General features: G+C 44.2%; 2 protein-coding genes across 2 annotated transcripts in view; both read right to left on the reverse strand.

The window, feature by feature from the left end:
- LOC140399833 (transcriptional-regulating factor 1-like) overlaps positions 1-21,315 on the reverse strand; it is a 322,907-nt gene extending 301,592 nt beyond the window's left edge. Inside the window, exon 1 of the mRNA XM_072489286.1 lies at positions 21,218-21,315. The gene's annotated coding sequence lies outside the window, so the exon portion shown is untranslated. The remainder of the gene's footprint in view (positions 1-21,217) is intronic.
- The window catches only part of LOC140400183 (REST corepressor 2-like), a 1,146,610-nt gene that overhangs the window by 766,845 nt on the left and 357,011 nt on the right, over positions 1-22,754 (reverse strand). The gene's annotated exons all lie outside the window — the stretch shown is intronic.

The raw sequence follows: 22,754 nt of genomic DNA on the forward strand, positions 1-22,754 counted from the left end.
GACAATAACCCAATCACAGTGTGTGTGAGACAATAACCCAATCACAGTGTGTGTGAGACAATAACCCAATCACAGTGTGTGTGAGACAATAACCCAATCACAGTGTGTGTGAGACAATAACCCAATCACAGTGTGTGTGAGACAATAACCCAATCACAGTGCGTGTGACAATAACCCAATCACAGTGTGTGTGAGACAATGACCCAATCACAGTGTGTGTGAGACAATATCCCAATCACAGTGTGTGTGAGACAATAACCCAATCACAGTGTGTGTGACAATAACCCAATCACAGTGTGTGTGACAATAACCCAATCACAGTGTGTGTGAGATAATATCCCAATCACAGTGTGTGTGAGACAATAACCCAATCACAGTGTGTGTGACAATAACCCAATCACAGTGTGTGTGTGACAATAACCCAATCACAGTGTGTGTGAGACAATAGCCCAATCACAGTGTGTGTGAGACAATAACCCAATCACAGTGTGTGTGAGACAATAGCCCAATCACAGTGTGTGTGACAATAACCCAATCACAGTGTGTGTGACAATAACCCAATCACAGTGTGTGTGACAATAACCCAATCACAGTGTGTGTGAGACAATAACCCAATCACAGTGTGTGTGAGACAATAACCCAATCACAGTGTGTGTGACAATAACCCAATCACAGTGTGTGTGACAATAACCCAATCACAGTGTGTGTGAGACAATAACCCAATCACAGTGTGTGTGAGACAATAACCCAATCACAGTGTGTGTGTGACAATAACCCAATCACTGTGTGTGTGAGACAATAACCCAATCACAGTGTGTGTGAGACAATAACCCAATCACAGTGTGTGTGTGACAATAACCCAATCACAGTGTGTGTGAGAATAACCCAATCACAGTGTGTGTGAGACATTAACCCAATCACAGTGTGTGTAACAATATCCCAATCACAGTGTGTGTGAGACAATAACCCAATCACAGTGTGTGTGTGACAATAACCCAATCACAGTGTGTCCGAGACAATAACCCAATCACAGTGTGTGTGACAATAACCCAATCACAGTGTCCGAGACAATAACCCAATCACAGTGTGTGTGAGACAATAGCCCAATCACAGTGTGAGTGAGACAATAAATCAATCACAGTGTGTGTGACAATAACCCAATCACAGTGTGTGTGACAATAACCCAATCACAGTGTGTGTGACAATAACCCAATCACAGTGTGTGTGACAATAACCCAATCACAGTGAGAGTGTTACAACAACCCAATCACTGTGTGTGTGACAATAACCCAATCACAGTGTGTGTGAGACAATAACCCAATCACAGTGTGTGTGAGACAATAACCCAATCACAGTGTGTGTGTGACAATAACCCAATCACAGTGTGTGTGAGACAATAACCCAATCACAGTGTCCGAGACAATAACCCAATCACAGTGTGTGTGAGACAATAACCCAAAATCAGTGAGTGTGAGACAATAACCCAATCACAGTGTCCGAGACAATAACCCAATCACAGTGTGTGTGTGACAATAACCCAATCACAGTGTGTGTGAGACAATAACCCAATCACAGTGTGTGTGTGACAATAACCCAATCACAGTGTGTCCGAGACAATAACCCAATCACAGTCTGTGTGAGACAGTAACCCAATCACAGTTTGTGTGAGACAATAACCCAATCACAGTGTGTGTGAGACAATAACCCAATCACAGTGTGTCCGAGACAATAACCCAATCACAGTGTGTGTGAGACAGTAACCCAATCACAGTGTGTGTGTGACAATAACCCAATCACAGTGTGTGTGAGACAATAACCCAATCACACTGTGTGTGTGACAATAACCCAATCACAGTGTGTCCGAGACAATAACCCAATCACAGTGTGTGTGAGACAATAACCCAATCACAGTGTGTGTGACAATAACCCAATCACAGTGTGTGTGAGACATTAACCCAATCACAGTGTGTGTGTGACAATAACCCAATCACAGTGTGTGTGAGACAATAACCCAACCACAGTGTGTGTGTGACAATAACCCAATCACAGTGTGTCCGAGACAATAACCCAATCACAGTGTGTGTGACAATAACCCAATCACAGTGTCCGAGACAATAACCCAATCACGGTGTGTGTGAGACAATAACCCAATCACAGTGTGTGTGTGACAATAACCCAATCACAGTGTGTGTGACAATAACCCAATCACAGTGTGTGTGAGACAATAACCCAATCACAGTGTGTGTGTGACAATAACCCAATCACAGTGTGTGTGTGACAATAACCCAATCACAGTGTGTGTGAGAATAACCCAATCACAGTGTGTGTGAGACATTAACCCAATCACAGTGTGTGTAACAATATCCCAATCACAGTGTGTCCGAGACAATAACCCAATCACACTGTGTGTGAGACAATAACCCAATCACAGTGTGTGTGAGACAATAACCCAATCACAGTGTGTGTGAGACAATAACCCAATCACAGTGTGTGTGAGACAATAACCCAATCACAGTGTGTGTGAGACAATAACCCAATCACAGTGTGTGTGTGACAATAACCCAATCACAGTGTGTGTGAGAATAACCCAATCACAGTGTGTGTGAGACATTAACCCAATCACAGTGTGTGTAACAATATCCCAATCACAGTGTGTCCGAGACAATAACCCAATCACACTGTGTGTGTGACTATAACCCAATCACAGTGTGTGTGACAATAACCCAATCACAGTGTGTGTGTGACAATAACCCAATCACAGTGTCCGAGACAATAACCCAATCACAGTGTGTGTGAGACAATAACCCAATCACAGTGTGTGTGAGACAATATCCCAATCACAGTGTGTCAGAGACAATAACCCAATCACAGTGTGTGTGACAATAACCCAATCACATTGTCCGAGACAATAACCCAATCACAGTGTGTGTGAGACAATAACCGAATCACAGTGTGTGTGACAATAACCCAATCACAGTGTGTGTGACAATAACCCAATCACAGTGTGTGTGAGACAATAACCCAATCACAGTGTGTGTGAGACAATAACCCAATCACAGTGTGTGTGAGACAATAACCCAATCACAGTGTGTGTGAGACAATAACCCAATCACAGTGTGTGTGTGACAATAACCCAATCACAGTGTGTGTGACAATAACCCAATCACAGTGAGTGTGACAATAACCCAATCACAGTGTGTGTGAGACAATAACCCAATCACAGTGTGTGTGACAATAACCCAATCACAGTGAGTGTGACAATAACCCAATCACAGTGTGTGTGAGACAATAACCTAATCACAGTGTCCGAGACAATAACCCAATCAGTGTGTGTGAGACAATAACCCAATCACAGTGTGTGTGAGACAATAACCCAATCACAGTGTGTGTGTGACAATAACCCACTCACAGTGTGTGTGACAATAACCCAATCACAGTGTGTGTGACAATAACCCCATCACAGTGTGTGTGAGACAATAACCCAATCACAGTGTGTGTGAGACAATAACCCAATCACAGTGTGTCCGAGACAATAACCCAATCACAGTGTGTGTGAGACAATAACCCAATCAGTGTGTGTGAGACAATAACCCAATCACAGTGTGTGTGAGACAATAACCCAATCACAGTGTGTGTGACAATAACCCAATCACAGTGTGTGTGTGACAATAACCCAATCACAGTGTGTGTGACAATAACCCAATCACAGTGTGTGTGAGACAATAACCCAATCACAGTGTGTGTGACAATAACCCAATCACAGTGTGTGTGAGACGATAACCCAATCACCGTGTGTGTGTGACAATAACCCAATCACAGTGTGTGTGACATTAACCCAATCACAGTGTGTGTGACAATAATCCAATCACAGTGTGTGTGAGACAATAACCCAATCACAGTGTGTGTGACAATAACCCAATCACAGTGTGTGTGAGACAAGAACCCAATCACAGTGTGTGTGAGACAATAACCCAATCACAGTGTGTCCGAGACAATAACCCAATCACAGTGTGTGTGACAATAACCCAATCACAGTGTGTGTGTGACAATAACACTATCACAGTGTGTGTGTGACAATAACCCACTCACAGTGTGTGTGAGACAATAACCCAATCACAGTGTGTGTGTGACAATAACCCAATCACAGTGTGTGTGACAATAACCCAATCACAGTGTGTGTGACAATAACCCAATCACAGTGTGTGTGAGACAATAACCCAATCACAGTGTGTGTGAGACAATAACCCAATCACAGTGTGTGTGACAATAACCCAATCACAGTGTGTGTGACAATAACCCAATCACAGTGTGTGTGACAATAACCCAATCACAGTGTGTGTGAGACAATAACCCAATCACAGTGTGTGTGAGACAATAACCCAATCACAGTGTGAGTGTGACAACAACCCAATCACAGTGTCCGAGACAATAACCCAATCACAGTGTGTGTGTCACAATACCCCAATCACAGTGTGTGTGAGACAATAACCCAATCACAGTGTATCCGAGACAATAACCCAATCAGTGTGTGTGAGACAATAACCCAATCACAGTGTGTGTGAGACAATAACACAATCACAGTGTGTGTGACAATAACCCAATCACAGTGTGTGTGAGACAATAACCCAATCACAGTGTGTGTGTGACAATAACCCAATCACAGTGTGTGTGACAATAACCCAATCACAGTGTGTGTGACAATAATCCAATCACAGTGTGTGTGAGACAATAACCCAATCACAGTGTGTGTGACAATAACCCAATCACAGTGTGTGTGACAATAATCCAATCACAGTGTGTGTGAGACAATAACCCAATCACAGTGTGTGTGACAATAACCCAATCACAGTGTGTGTGAGACAATAACCCAATCACAGTGTGTGTGAGACAATAACCCAATCACAGTGTGTGTGACAATAACCCAATCACAGTGTGTGTGAGACAATAACCCAATCACAGTGTGTGTGAGACAATAACCCAATCACAGTGTGTGTGAGACAATAACCCAATCACAGTGTGTGAGACAATAACCCAATCACAGTGTGTGTGTGACAATAACCCAATCACAGTGTGTGTGAGACAATAACCCAATCACAGTGTGTGTGACAATAACCCAATCACAGTGTGTGTGAGACAATAACCCAATCACAGTGTGTGTGGGAGAATAACCCAATCACAGTGTGTCCGAGACAATAACCCAATCAGTGTGTGTGAGACAATAACCCAATCACAGTGTGTGTGAGACAATAACCCAATCACAGTGTGTGTGACAATAACCCAATCACAGTGTGTGAGACAATAAATCAATCACAGTGTGTGTGACAATAACCCAATCACAGTGTGGGTGAGACAATAACCCAATCACAGTGTGTGTGTGACAATAACCCAATCACAGTGTGTGTGAGACAATAACCCAATCACAGTGTGTGTGAGACAATAACCCAATCACATTGTGTGTGACAATAACCCAATCACAGTGTGTGTGACAATAACCCAATCACAGTGTGTGTGAGACAATAACCCAATCACAGTGTGCGTGAGACAATAACCCAATCACAGTGTGTGTGACAATAACCCAATCACAGTGTGTGTGAGACAATAACCCAATCACAGTGTGTGTGTGACAATAACCCAATCACAGTGTGTGTGAGACAATAACCCAATCACAGTGTGTGTGAGACAATAACCCAATCACAGTGTGTGTGACAATAACCCAATCACAGTGTGTGTGAGACAATAACCCAATCACAGTGTCCGAGACAATAACCCAATCACAGTGTGTGTGAGACAATAACCCAATCACAGTGTGTGTGACAATGACCCAATCACAGTGTGTCCGAGACATTAACCCAATCAGTGTGTGTGAGACAATAACCCAATCACAGTGTGTGTGACAATAACCCAATCACAGTGTGTGTGAGACAATAACCCAATCACAGTGTGTGTGAGACAATAACCCAATCACAGTGTGTCCGAGACAATAACCCAATCACAGTGTGTGTGACAATAACCCAATCACAGTGTGTGTGTGACAATAACACTATCACAGTGTGTGTGTGACAATAACCCAATCACAGTGTCCGAGACAATAACCCACTCACAGTGTGTGTGTGACAATAACCCAATCACAGTGTGTGTGAGACAATAACCCAATCACAGTGTGTCCGAGACAATAACCCAATCACAGTGTGTGTGACAATAACCCAATCACAGTGTGTGTGAGACAATAACCCAATCACAGTGTGTGTGAGACAATAACCCAATCACAGTGTGTCCGAGACAATAACCCAATCACAGTGTGTGTGTGACAATAACCCAATCACAGTGTGTGTGACAATAACCCAATCACAGTGTGTGTGTGACAATAACCCAATCACAGTGTGTGTGAGAATAACCCAATCACAGTGTGTGTGAGACAATAACCCAATCACAGTGTGTGTAACAATATCCCAATCACAGTGTGTCCGAGACAATAACCCAATCACAGTGTGTGTGTGACTATAACCCAATCACAGTGTGTGTGTCAATAACCCAATCACAGTGTGTGTGTGACAATAACCCAATCACAGTGTCCGAGACAATAATCCAATCACAGTGTGTGTGAGACAATAACCCAATCACAGTGTGTGTGAGACAATATCCCAATCACAGTGTGTCAGAGACAATAACCCAATCACAGTGTGTGTGACAATAACCCAATCACATTGACCGAGGCAATAACCCAATCACAGTGTGTGTGAGACAATAACCCAATCACAGTGTGTGTGACAATAAGCCAATCACAGTGTGTGTGACAATAACCCAATCACAGTGTGTGTGAGACAATAACCCAATCACAGTGTGTGTGAGACAATAACCCAATCACAGTGTGTGTGAGACAATAACGCAATCACAGTGTGTGTGAGACAATAACCCAATCACAGTGTGTCCGAGACAATAACCCAATCAGTGTGTGTGAGACAAAAACCCAATCACAGTGTGTGTGACAATAACCCAATCACAGTGTGTGTGTGACAATAACCCAATCACAGTGTGTGTGACAATAACCCAATCACAGTGTGTGTGTGACAATAACCCAATCACAGTGTGTGTGAGAATAACCCAATCACAGTGTGTGTGAGACAATAACCCAATCACAGTGTGTGTAACAATATCCCAATCACAGTGTGTCCGAGACAATAACCCAATCACAGTGTGTGTGTGACTATAACCCAATCACAGTGTGTGTGTCAATAACCCAATCACAGTGTGTGTGTGACAATAACCCAATCACAGTGTCCGAGACAATAATCCAATCACAGTGTGTGTGAGACAATAACCCAATCACAGTGTGTGTGAGACAATATCCCAATCACAGTGTGTCAGAGACAATAACCCAATCACAGTGTGTGTGACAATAACCCAATCACATTGACCGAGGCAATAACCCAATCACAGTGTGTGTGAGACAATAACCCAATCACAGTGTGTGTGACAATAAGCCAATCACAGTGTGTGTGACAATAACCCAATCACAGTGTGTGTGAGACAATAACCCAATCACAGTGTGTGTGAGACAATAACCCAATCACAGTGTGTGTGAGACAATAACGCAATCACAGTGTGTGTGAGACAATAACCCAATCACAGTGTGTCCGAGACAATAACCCAATCAGTGTGTGTGAGACAAAAACCCAATCACAGTGTGTGTGACAATAACCCAATCACAGTGTGTGTGAGTCAATAACCCAATCACAGTGTGTGTGAGACAATAACCCAATCACAGTGTGTGTGTGACAATAACCCAATCACAGTGTGTGTGTGACAATAACCCAATCACAGTGTGTGTGACAATAACTCAATCACAGTGTGTGTGAGACAATAACGCAATCACAGTGTGTGTGAGACAATAACCCAATCACAGTGTGTGTGTGACAATAACCCAATCACAGTGTGTGTGAGTCAATAACCCAATCACAGTGTGTGTGTGACAATAACCCAATCACAGTGTGTGTGACAATAACCCAATCACAGTGTGTGTGAGACAATAACGCAATCACAGTGTGTGTGAGACAATAACCCAATCACAGTGTGTCCGAGACAATAACCCAATCAGTGTGTGTGAGACAAAAACCCAATCACAGTGTGTGTGACAATAACCCAATCACAGTGTGTGTGAGTCAATAACCCAATCACAGTGTGTGTGAGACAATAACACAATCACAGTGTGTGAGACAATAACCCAATCACAGTGTGTCCGAGACAATAACCCAATCAGTGTGTGTGAGACAATAACCCAATCACAGTGTGTGTGAGACAATAACCCAATCACAGTGTGTGTGACAATAACCCAATCACAGTGTGTGTGTGACAATAACCCAATCACAGTGTGTGTGTGACAATAACCCAATCACAGTGTGTGTGAGACAATAACCCAATCACAGTGTGTGTGACAATAACCCAATCACAGTGTGTGTGAGACGATAACCCAATCACAGTGTGTGTGTGACAATAACCCAATCACAGTGTGTGTGACATTAACCCAATCACAGTGTGTGTGACAATAATCCAATCACAGTGTGTGTGAGACAATAACCCAATCACAGTGTGTGTGACAATAACCCAATCACAGTGTGTGTGAGACAATAACCCAATCACAGTGTGTCCGAGACAATAACCCAATCACAGTGTGTGTGACAATAACCCAATCACAGTGTGTGTGTGACAATAACACTATCACAGTGTGTGTGTGACAATAACCCACTCACAGTGTGTGTGAGACAATAACCCAACCACAGTGTGTGTGACAATAACCCACTCACAGTGTGTGTGAGACAATAACCCAATCACAGTGTGTGTGAGACAATAACCCAATCACAGTGTGTGTGAGACAATAACCCAATCACAGTGTGTGTGTGACAATAACCCAATCACAGTGTGTGTGACAATAACCCAATCACAGTGTGTGTGACAATAACCCAATCACAGTGTGTGTGAGACAATAACCCAATCACAGTGTGTGTGTGACAATAACCCAATCACAGTGTGTGTGACAATAACCCAATCACAGTGTGTGTGACAATAATCCAATCACAGTGTGTGTGAGACAATAACCCAATCACAGTGTGTGTGACAATAACCCAATCACAGTGTGTGTGAGACAATAACCCAATCACAGTGTGTGTGAGACAATAACCCAATCACAGTGTGTGTGAGACAATAACCCAATCACAGTGTGTGTGAGACAATAACCCAATCACAGAGTGTGTGAGACAATAACCCAATCACAGTGTGTGTGAGACAATAACCCAATCACAGAGTGTGTGACAATAACCCAATCACAGTGTGTGTGAGACAATAACCCAATCACAGTGTGTGTGAGACAATAACCCAATCACAGTGTGTCCGAGACAATAACCCAATCAGTGTGTGTGAGACAATAACCCAATCACAGTGTGTCCGAGACAATAACCCAATCACAGTGTGTGTGAGACAATAACCCAATCACAGTGTGTGTGAGACAATAACCCAATCACAGTGTGTCCGAGACAATAACCCAATCAGTGTGTGTGAGACAATAACCCAATCACAGTGTGTGTGACAATAACCCAATCACAGTGTGTGTGACAATAACCCAATCACAGTGTGTGTGACAATAACCCAATCACAGTGTGTGTGAGACAATAACCCAATCACAGTGTGTGTGTGACAATAACCCAATCACAGTGTGTGTGAGACAATAACCCAATCACAGTGTGTGTGAGACAATAACCCAATCACAGTGTGTGTGACAATAACCCAATCACATTGTGTGTGACAATAACCCAATCACAGTGTGTGTGACAATAACCCATTAACAGTGTGTGTGAGACAATAACCCAATCACAGTGTGTCAGGGACAATAACCCAATCACAGTGTGTGTGACAATAACCCAATCACAGTGTGCGTGAGACAATAACCCAATCACAGTGTGTGTGACAATAACCCAATCACAGTGTGTGTGAGACAATAACCCAATCACCGTGTGTGTGAGACAATAACCCAATCACAGTGTGTGTGTGACAATAACCCAATCACAGTGTGTGTGAGACAATAACCCAATCAAAGTGTCCGAGACAATAACCCAATCACAGTGTGTGTGAGACAATAACCCAAAATCAGTGTGTGTGAGACAATAACCCAATCACAGTGTCCGAGACAATAACCCAATCACAGTGTGTGTGTGACAATAACCCAATCACAGTGTGTGTGGGACAATAACCCAATCACAGTGTGTGTGAGACAATAACCCAATCACAGTGTGTGTGAGACAGTAACCGAATCACAGTGTGTGTGACAATAACCCAATCACAGTGTGTGTGTGACAATAACCCAATCACAGTGTGTCCGAGACAATAACCCAATCACAGTGTGTGTGAGACAATAACCCAATCACAGTGTGTGTGACAATAACCCAATCACAGTGTGTGTGAGACATTAACCCAATCACAGTGTGTGTGTGACAATAACCCAATCACAGTGTGTGTGAGACAATAACCCAATCACAGTGTGTGTGTGACAATAACCCAATCACAGTGTGTCCGAGACAATAACCCAATCACAGTGTGTGTGACAATAACCCAATCACAGTGTCCGAGACAATAACCCAATCACAGTGTGTGTGAGACAATAGCCCAATCACAGTGTGAGTGAGACAATAACCCAATCACAGTGTGTGTGACAATAACCCAATCACAGTGTGTGTGACAATAACCCAATCACAGTGTGTGTGACAATAACCCAATCACAGTGTGTGTGACAATAACCCAATCACAGTGAGAGTGTTACAACAACCCAATCACTGTGTGTGTGACAATAACCCAATCACAGTGTGTGTGAGACAATAACCCAATCACAGTGTGTGTGAGACAATAACCCAATCACAGTGTGTGTGTGACAATAACCCAATCACAGTGTGCGTGAGACAATAACCCAATCACAGTGTGTGTGACAATAACCCAATCACAGTGTGTGTGAGACAATAACCCAATCACCGTGTGTGTGAGACAATAACCCAATCACAGTGTGTGTGTGACAATAACCCAATCACAGTGTGTGTGAGACAATAACCCAATCACAGTGTCCGAGACAATAACCCAATCACAGTGTGTGTGAGACAATAACCCAAAATCAGTGTGTGTGAGACAATAACCCAATCACAGTGTCCGAGACAATAACCCAATCACAGTGTGTGTGTGACAATAACCCAATCACAGTGTGTGTGGGACAATAACCCAATCACAGTGTGTGTGAGACAATAACCCAATCACAGTGTGTGTGAGACAGTAACCGAATCACAGTGTGTGTGACAATAACCCAATCACAGTGTGTGTGTGACAATAACCCAATCACAGTGTGTTCGAGACAATAACCCAATCACAGTGTGTGTGAGACAATAACCCAATCACAGTGTGTGTGACAATAACCCAATCACAGTGTGTGTGAGACATTAACCCAATCACAGTGTGTGTGTGACAATAACCCAATCACAGTGTGTGTGAGACAATAACCCAATCACAGTGTGTGTGTGACAATAACCCAATCACAGTGTGTCCGAGACAATAACCCAATCACAGTGTGTGTGACAATAACCCAATCACAGTGTCCGAGACAATAACCCAATCACAGTGTGTGTGAGACAATAGCCCAATCACAGTGTGAGTGAGACAATAACCCAATCACAGTGTGTGTGACAATAACCCAATCACAGTGTGTGTGACAATAACCCAATCACAGTGTGTGTGACAATAACCCAATCACAGTGTGTGTGACAATAACCCAATCACAGTGAGAGTGTTACAACAACCCAATCACTGTGTGTGTGACAATAACCCAATCACAGTGTGTGTGAGACAATAACCCAATCACAGTGTGTGTGAGACAATAACCCAATCACAGTGTGTGTGTGACAATAACCCAATCACAGTGTGTGTGAGACAATAACCCAATCACAGTGTCCGAGACAATAACCCAATCACAGTGTGTGTGAGACAATAACCCAAAATCAGTGAGTGTGAGACAATAACCCAATCACAGTGTCCGAGACAATAACCCAATCACAGTGTGTGTGTGACAATAACCCAATCACAGTGTGTGTGAGACAATAACCCAATCACAGTGTGTGTGTGACAATAACCCAATCACAGTGTGTCCGAGACAATAACCCAATCACAGTCTGTGTGAGACAGTAACCCAATCACAGTTTGTGTGAGACAATAACCCAATCACAGTGTGTGTGAGACAATAACCCAATCACAGTGTGTCCGAGACAATAACCCAATCACAGTGTGTGTGAGACAGTAACCCAATCACAGTGTGTGTGTGACAATAACCCAATCACAGTGTGTGTGAGACAATAACCCAATCACACTGTGTGTGTGACAATAACCCAATCACAGTGTGTCCGAGACAATAACCCAATCACAGTGTGTGTGAGACAATAACCCAATCACAGTGTGTGTGACAATAACCCAATCACAGTGTGTGTGAGACATTAACCCAATCACAGTGTGTGTGTGACAATAACCCAATCACAGTGTGTGTGAGACAATAACCCAACCACAGTGTGTGTGTGACAATAACCCAATCACAGTGTGTCCGAGACAATAACCCAATCACAGTGTGTGTGACAATAACCCAATCACAGTGTCCGAGACAATAACCCAATCACAGTGTGTGTGAGACAATAACCCAATCACAGTGTGTGTGTGACAATAACCCAATCACAGTGTGTGTGACAATAACCCAATCACAGTGTGTGTGAGACAATAACCCAATCACAGTGTGTGTGTGACAATAACCCAATCACAGTGTGTGTGTGACAATAACCCAATCACAGTGTGTGTGAGAATAACCCAATCACAGTGTGTGTGAGACATTAACCCAATCACAGTGTGTGTAACAATATCCCAATCACAGTGTGTCCGAGACAATAACCCAATCACACTGTGTGTGAGACAATAACCCAATCACAGTGTGTGTGAGACAATAACCCAATCACAGTGTGTGTGAGACAATAACCCAATCACAGTGTGTGTGAGACAATAACCCAATCACAGTGTGTGTGAGACAATAACCCAATCACAGTGTGTGTGTGACAATAACCCAATCACAGTGTGTGTGAGAATAACCCAATCACAGTGTGTGTGAGACATTAACCCAATCACAGTGTGTGTAACAATATCCCAATCACAGTGTGTCCGAGACAATAACCCAATCACACTGTGTGTGTGACTATAACCCAATCACAGTGTGTGTGACAATAACCCAATCACAGTGTGTGTGTGACAATAACCCAATCACAGTGTCCGAGACAATAACCCAATCACAGTGTGTGTGAGACAATAACCCAATCACAGTGTGTGTGAGACAATATCCCAATCACAGTGTGTCAGAGACAATAACCCAATCACAGTGTGTGTGACAATAACCCAATCACATTGTCCGAGACAATAACCCAATCACAGTGTGTGTGAGACAATAACCGAATCACAGTGTGTGTGACAATAACCCAATCACAGTGTGTGTGACAATAACCCAATCACAGTGTGTGTGAGACAATAACCCAATCACAGTGTGTGTGAGACAATAACCCAATCACAGTGTGTGTGAGACAATAACCCAATCACAGTGTGTGTGAGACAATAACCCAATCACAGTGTGTGTGTGACAATAACCCAATCACAGTGTGTGTGACAATAACCCAATCACAGTGAGTGTGACAATAACCCAATCACAGTGTGTGTGAGACAATAACCCAATCACAGTGTGTGTGACAATAACCCAATCACAGTGAGTGTGACAATAACCCAATCACAGTGTGTGTGAGACAATAACCTAATCACAGTGTCCGAGACAATAACCCAATCAGTGTGTGTGAGACAATAACCCAATCACAGTGTGTGTGAGACAATAACCCAATCACAGTGTGTGTGTGACAATATCCCACTCACAGTGTGTGTGACAATAACCCAATCACAGTGTGTGTGACAATAACCCCATCACAGTGTGTGTGAGACAATAACCCAATCACAGTGTGTGTGAGACAATAACCCAATCACAGTGTGTCCGAGACAATAACCCAATCACAGTGTGTGTGAGACAATAACCCAATCAGTGTGTGTGAGACAATAACCCAATCACAGTGTGTGTGAGACAATAACCCAATCACAGTGTGTGTGACAATAACCCAATCACAGTGTGTGTGTGACAATAACCCAATCACAGTGTGTGTGACAATAACCCAATCACAGTGTGTGTGAGACAATAACCCAATCACAGTGTGTGTGACAATAACCCAATCACAGTGTGTGTGAGACGATAACCCAATCACCGTGTGTGTGTGACAATAACCCAATCACAGTGTGTGTGACATTAACCCAATCACAGTGTGTGTGACAATAATCCAATCACAGTGTGTGTGAGACAATAACCCAATCACAGTGTGTGTGACAATAACCCAATCACAGTGTGTGTGAGACAATAACCCAATCACAGTGTGTGTGAGACAATAACCCAATCACAGTGTGTCCGAGACAATAACCCAATCACAGTGTGTGTGACAATAACCCAATCACAGTGTGTGTGTGACAATAACACTATCACAGTGTGTGTGTGACAATAACCCACTCACAGTGTGTGTGAGACAATAACCCAATCACAGTGTGTGTGTGACAATAACCCAATCACAGTGTGTGTGACAATAACCCAATCACAGTGTGTGTGACAATAACCCAATCACAGTGTGTGTGAGACAATAACCCAATCACAGTGTGTGTGAGACAATAACCCAATCACAGTGTGTGTAACAATAACCCAATCACAGTGTGTGTGACAATAACCCAATCACAGTGTGTGTGACAATAACCCAATCACAGTGTGTGTGAGACAATAACCCAATCACAGTGTGTGTGAGACAATAACCCAATCACAGTGTGAGTGTGACAACAACCCAATCACAGTGTCCGAGACAATAACCCAATCACAGTGTGTGTGTCACAATACCCCAATCACAGTGTGTGTGAGACAATAACCCAATCACAGTGTATCCGAGACAATAACCCAATCAGTGTGTGTGAGACAATAACCCAATCACAGTGTGTGTGAGACAATAACACAATCACAGTGTGTGTGACAATAACCCAATCACAGTGTGTGTGAGACAATAACCCAATCACAGTGTGTGTGTGACAATAACCCAATCACAGTGTGTGTGACAATAACCCAATCACAGTGTGTGTGACAATAATCCAATCACAGTGTGTGTGAGACAATAACCCAATCACAGTGTGTGTGACAATAACCCAATCACAGTGTGTGTGACAATAATCCAATCACAGTGTGTGTGAGACAATAACCCAATCACAGTGTGTGTGACAATAACCCAATCACAGTGTGTGTGAGACAATAACCCAATCACAGTGTGTGTGAGACAATAACCCAATCACAGTGTGTGTGACAATAACCCAATCACAGTGTGTGTGAGACAATAACCCAATCACAGTGTGTGTGAGACAATAACCCAATCACAGTGTGTGTGAGACAATAACCCAATCACAGTGTGTGAGACAATAACCCAATCACAGTGTGTGTGTGACAATAACCCAATCACAGTGTGTGTGAGACAATAACCCAATCACAGTGTGTGTGACAATAACCCAATCACAGTGTGTGTGAGACAATAACCCAATCACAGTGTGTGTGAGAGAATAACCCAATCACAGTGTGTCCGAGACAATAACCCAATCAGTGTGTGTGAGACAATAACCCAATCACAGTGTGTGTGAGACAATAACCCAATCACAGTGTGTGTGACAATAACCCAATCACAGTGTGTGAGACAATAAATCAATCACAGTGTGTGTGACAATAACCCAATCACAGTGTGGGTGAGACAATAACCCAATCACAGTGTGTGTGTGACAATAACCCAATCACAGTGTGTGTGAGACAATAACCCAATCACAGTGTGTGTGAGACAATAACCCAATCACATTGTGTGTGACAATAACCCAATCACAGTGTGTGTGACAATAACCCAATCACAGTGTGTGTGAGACAATAACCCAATCACAGTGTGCGTGAGACAATAACCCAATCACAGTGTGTGTGACAATAACCCAATCACAGTGTGTGTGAGACAATAACCCAATCACAGTGTGTGTGAGACAATAACCCAATCACAGTGTGTGTGAGACAATAACCCAATCACAGTGTATCCGAGACAATAACCCAATCAGTGTGTGTGAGACAATAACCCAATCACAGTGTGTGTGAGACAATAACCCAATCACAGTGTGTGTGACAATAACCCAATCACAGTGTGTGTGACAATAACCCAATCACAGTGTGTGAGACAATAACCCAATCACAGTGTGTGTGACAATAACCCAATCACAGTGTGTGTGAGACAATAACCCAATCACAGTGTGTGTGTGACAATAACCCAATCACAGTGTGTGTGACAATAACCCAATCACAGTGTGTGTGACAATAATCCAATCACAGTGTGTGTGAGACAATAACCCAATCACAGTGTGTGTGAGACAATAACCCAATCACAGTGTGTGTGTGACAATAACCCAATCACAGTGTGTGAGACAATAACCCAATCACAGTGTGTGTGACAATAATCCAATCACAGTGTGTGTGAGACAATAACCCAATCACAGTGTGTGTGTGACAATAACCCAATCACAGTGTGTGTGACAATAACCCAATCACAGTGTGTGTGACAATAATCCAATCACAGTGTGTGTGAGACAATAACCCAATCACAGTGTGTGTGAGACAATAACCCAATCACAGTGTGTGTGACAATAACCCAATCACAGTGTGTGAGACAATAACCCAATCACAGTGTGTGTGACAATAATCCAATCACAGTGTGTGTGAGACAATAACCCAATCACAGTGTGTGTGACTATAACCCAATCACAGTGTGTGTGTGACAATAACCCAATCACAGTGTGTGAGACAATAACCCAATCACAGTGTGTGTGAGACAATAACCCAATCACAGTGTGTGTGAGACAATAACCCAATCACCGTGTGTGTGAGACAATAACCCAATCACAGTGTGTGTGAGACAATAACCCAATCACAGTGTGTGTGAGACAATAACCCAATCACAGTGTGTGTGAGACAATAACCCAATCACCGTGTGTGTGAGACAATAACCAAATCACAGTGTGTGTGACAATAACCCAATCACAGTGTGTGTGTGACAATAACCCAATCACAGTGTCTTGGCAATAACCCAATCACAGTGTGTGTGTGACAATAACCCAATCACAGTGTGTGTGAGACAATAACCCAATCACCGTGTGTGTGAGACAATAACCAAATCACAGTGTGTGTGACAATAACCCAATCACAGTGTGTGTGAGACAATAATCAATCACAGTGTGTGTGAGACAATAACCAAATCACAGTGTGTGTGACAATAACCCAATCACAGTGTGTGTGAGACAATAACCCAATCACCGTGTGTGTGAGACAATAACCAAATCACAGTGTGTGTGACAATAACCCAATCACAGTGTGTGTGTGACAATAACCCAATCACAGTGTGTGTGAGACAATAACCAAATCACAGTGTGTGTGACAATAACCCAATCACAGTGTGTGTGAGACAATAACCCAATCACCGTGTGTGTGAGACAATAACCAAATCACAGTGTGTGTGACAATAACCCAATCACAGTGTGTGTGTGACAATAACCCAATCACAGTGTGTGTGACAATAACCCAATCACAGTGTGTGTGACAATAATCCAATCACAGTGTGTGTGAGACAATAACCCAATCACAGTGTGTGTGAGACAATAACCCAATCACAGTGTGTGTGACAATAACCCAATCACAGTGTGTGTGAGACAATAACCCAATCACAGTGTGTGTGAGACAATAACCCAATCACAGTGTGTCCGAGACAATAACCCAATCAGTGTGTGTGAGACAATAACCCAATCACAGTGTGTGTGAGACAATAACCCAATCACAGTGTGTGTGACAATAACCCAATCACAGTGTGTGTGAGACAATAACCCAATCACAGTGTGTGTGAGACAATAACCCAATCACAGTGTGTCCGAGACAATAACCCAATCAGTGTGTGTGAGACAATAACCCAATCACAGTGTGTGTGAGACAATAACCCAATCACAGTGTGTGTGACAATAACCCAATCACAGTGTGTGTGAGACAATAACCCAATCACAGTGTGTGTGTGACAATAACCCAATCACAGTGTGTGTGAGACAATAACCCAATCACAGTGTGTGTGAGACAATAACCCAATCACAGTGTGTGTGACAATAACCCAATCACATTGTGTGTGACAATAACCCAATCACAGTGTGTGTGACAATAACCCAATCACAGTGTGTGTGAGACAATAACCCAATCACAGTGTGCGTGAGACAATAACCCAATCACAGTGTGTGTGACAATAACCCAATCACAGTGTGTGTGAGACAATAACCCAATCACAGTGTGTGTGAGACAATAACCCAATCACAGTGTGTGTGTGACAATAACCCAATCACAGTGTGTGTGAGACAATAACCCAATCACAGTGTCCGAGACAATAACCCAATCACAGTGTGTGTGAGACAATAACCCAAAATCAGTGTGTGTGAGACAATAACCCAATCACAGTGTCCGAGACAATAACCCAATCACAGTGTGTGTGTGACAATAACCCAATCACAGTGTGTGTGAGACAATAACCCAATCACAGTGTGTGTGAGACAATAACCCAATTACAGTGTGTGTGAGACAGTAACCGAATCACAGTGTGTGTGACAATAACCCAATCACAGTGTGTGTGTGACAATAACCCAATCACAGTGTGTCCGAGACAATAACCCAATCACAGTGTGTGTGAGACAATAACCCAATCACAGTGTGTGTGACAATAACCCAATCACAGTGTGTGTGAGACATTAACCCAATCACAGTGTGTGTGTGACAATAACCCAATCACAGTGTGTGTGAGACAATAACCCAATCACAGTGTGTGTGTGACAATAACCCAATCACAGTGTGTCCGAGACAATAACCCAATCACAGTGTGTGTGACAATAACCCAATCACAGTGTCCGAGACAATAACCCAATCACAGTGTGTGTGAGACAATAGCCCAATCACAGTGTGAATGAGACAATAACCCAATCACAGTGTGTGTGACAATAACCCAATCACAGTGTGTGTGACAATAACCCAATCACAGTGAGAGTGTTGCAACAACCCAATCACTGTGTGTGTGACAATAACCCAGTCACAGTGTGTGTGTGACAATAACCCAATCACAGTGTGTCCGAGACAATAACCCTATCACAGTGTGTGTGTGACAATAACCCAATCACAGTGTGTGTGAGACAGTAACCCAATCACAGTGTGTGTGTGACAATAACCCAATCACAGTGTCCAAGACAATACCCCAATCACAGTGAGAGTGTTACAACAACCCAATCACTGTGTGTGTGTGACAATAACCCAGTCACAGTGTGTGTGTGACAATAACCCAATCACAGTGTGTCCGAGACAATAACCCTATCACAGTGTGTGTGTGACAATAACCCAATCACAGTGTGTGTGAGACAATAACCCAATCACAGTGTGTGTGTGACAATAACCCAATCACAGTGTCCGAGACAATACCCCAATCACAGTGTGTGTGACAATAACCCAATCACAGTGTGTGTGAGACAATAACCCAATCACAGTGTGTGTGTGACAATAACCCAATCACAGTGTGTGTGAGACAATAACCCAATCACAGTGTGTGTGAGACAATAACCCAATCATAGTGTGTGTGTGACAATAACCCAATCACAGTGTGTGTGAGACAATAACCCAATCACAGTGTGTGTGAGACAATAACCCAATCACAGTGTGTCCGAGACAATAACCCAATCACAGTGTCCGAGACAATAACCCAATCACAGTGTGTGTGTGACAATAACCCAATCACAGTGTGTGTGAGTCAATAACCCAATCACAGTGTGTCCGAGACAATAACCCAATCACAGTGTCCGAGACAATAACCCAATCACAGTGTGTGTGAGACAATAACCCAATCACAGTGTGTGTGAGACAAGACCTAGAATACAAGACCAGGGATATACTTCTGAGGCTGTATAAAGCTCTGGTCAGACCCCATTGGGAGTATTGTGAGCAGTTTTGAGCCCCGTATCTAAGGAAGGATGTGCTGACCTTGGAAAGGGTCCAGAGGAGGTTCACAAGAATGATCCCTGGAATGAAGAGCTTGTCGTATGAGGAACGTTTGAGGACTCTGGGTCTGTACTCGTTGGGAGTTTAGAAGGACGAGGGGGGATCTTATTGAAACTTACAGGATACTGCGAGGCCTGGATAGAGTGGACGTGGAGAGGATGTTTCCACTTGTTGGAAAAACTAGAAGCAGAGGGCACCATCTCAGACTGAAGGGACGATCCTTTAAAACAGAGATGAGGAGGAATTTCTCCAGCCAGAGGGTGGTGAATCTGTGGAACTCTTTGCCGCAGAAGGCTGTGGAGGCCAAATCACTGAGTGTCTTTAAGACAGAGATAGATAAGTTCTTGATTAATAAGGGGATCAGGGGTTATGGGGAGAAGGCAGGAGAATGGGGATGAGAAAATATCGGGCGTCATTCTCCGCTGGCGGGAGTCTCCGTTTTGCCGGCGCCCGGGGGTTTCCCGACGGTGTGGGGCTGCCCCACAATGGGAAACCCCATTGACCGGCCGGTGTTACGGAGACTCCCGCCGGCCGGTCGGGGCAGAAATGTGGCGGGGCGGGTAGGAGAATTTCGCCCATCAGCCGTGATTGAATGGCGGAGCAGACTCGATGGGCCGAGTGGCCTAATTCTGCTCCTGTGTCTTATGGTCTTAATAACCCAATCACATTGTCCGTGATACAGTACGCCAATCACAGCTTATCTCCGAATGCCCTCATTGGTGCCCGTTGAGCCAAATCAAGCACCCAATTCCTGGCGACACCACAATCCATACAGAGTCGCCCCATCGCATTAAGACCATAAGACATAGGAGCGGAAGTAAGGCCATTCGGCCCATCGAGTCCACTCCACCATTCAGTCATGGCTGATTTCAACTCCATTTACCCGCTCTCTCTCCATAGCCCTAAATTCCTCGAGAAATCGCATTGATCAATGTTGAGGCAGATGTTCAAACCACTGACCTTTCCAAGGTTATTCGCACGTTCCCTCCCCTCGGCCAGGTAATGCATTTCTGTCGCTGGTTGGCATCTGCCTTTCCATGTTCAGACGTGCAATCACAACCTGGCACTGCGCAGAAAAAAGAAGATTCAGACTTAGGAGAAGGGGAGAATAATGAAGAGAAATGATTTGTTGTCACTCATCCAAGATTCAGCAGTGGATGGCTGCCCATTTATATCCTGCCTTCCTGCTCCCGGCCCATAGCCCTGTAGCTGACAGCACTTAAGGTGCAGATCCAGTTACTTTACAAAAGAGTTTAGGGTCTCTGCCTCCACCACCAACTCGGGCAGCGAATTCCAGACTCCCACTACCCTCTATGTATAAACATGCTTCCTCACGTCCCCTCTACACCTTCTGCCTCTTATCTTGAATCTATGATCCCTGGCTCTAGAATTCTCCACCAAGGGAAACAATTTTATCCTGTCCACTTTATCTCTTCCCCTCATAATTTTGTTCACCTCAGTTAAGTCACCCCTCAGCCTCCTTTCTTCCAGGGAAAATAATCCCAATTTATCCACTCTCTTCTCGTAGCTACACTTTTCCAGCCCTGGCAACATTCTTGTAAAGCTCCTCTGCACTCTCTCCAGTGCAATAACCTCCTTCCTGTAATGTGGCGACCAGAACTGCACACAATACTCCAGTTGTAGCCTCTCCAGTGTTTTATACAATTCCAACTTTATATCCTTATTTTAATATTCTATGTCCTTGCCAATGAAGGCGAGCATTCCATTTGCTTTCTTAACAACCTTGTCTAGTTGAGCTGCTGCCCGGACATGCGTACTTGTATGGCAAGATCTCTCACTTCATCTACCCCTCCTAGTCTATTCCCATTTATTGTGTACTCTCTACAACTGTTCAACCTCCCTAAATGCTGACCTCACACTTCTCTGTGTTAAATTCCATCTGCCACTTTATCGCCCACTCCTTGGGCGAAATTCTCCGGAAACGGCGCGATGTCCGCCGACTGGCGCCCAAAACGGCGCCAATCAGACGGGCATCGCGCCGCCCCAAAGGTGCGGAATGCCAACATTGAGGGGCTAGGCCGACGCCGGAGGAATTTCCGCCCCGCCAGCTGGCGGAAACGGCCTTTGGTGCCCCGCCAGCTGGCGCAGAAATGACATCTCGGGGCGGCGCATGCGCGGGAACGTCAGCGGCCGCTGACAGTTTCCCACGCATACGCAGTGGAGGGAGTCTCTTCCACCTCTGCCATGCTGTAGACCGCGGCGGAGGCGGAAGGGAAAGAGTGCCCCCACGGCACAGGCCCGCCCGCGGATCGGTGGGCCCCGATCACGGGCCAGGCCACCGTGGGGGCACCCCCCGGGGCCAGATCGCCCCGTGCCCCCCCCAGGACCCCAGAGCCCGCCCGCGCCGCCTTGTCCCGCCGGTAAGGTAGGTGGTTTAATTTACGCCGGCAGGACAGGCAATTTATCGGCGGGACTTCGGCCCATCCGGGCCGGAGAATCCAGCGGGGGGGGGCTCGCCAACCGGCGCGGCGCGATT

This window comes from Scyliorhinus torazame, chromosome 24, assembly GCF_047496885.1.
Source record: "Scyliorhinus torazame isolate Kashiwa2021f chromosome 24, sScyTor2.1, whole genome shotgun sequence".
In the NCBI taxonomy this organism is placed as follows: Eukaryota; Metazoa; Chordata; class Chondrichthyes; order Carcharhiniformes; family Scyliorhinidae; genus Scyliorhinus; species Scyliorhinus torazame.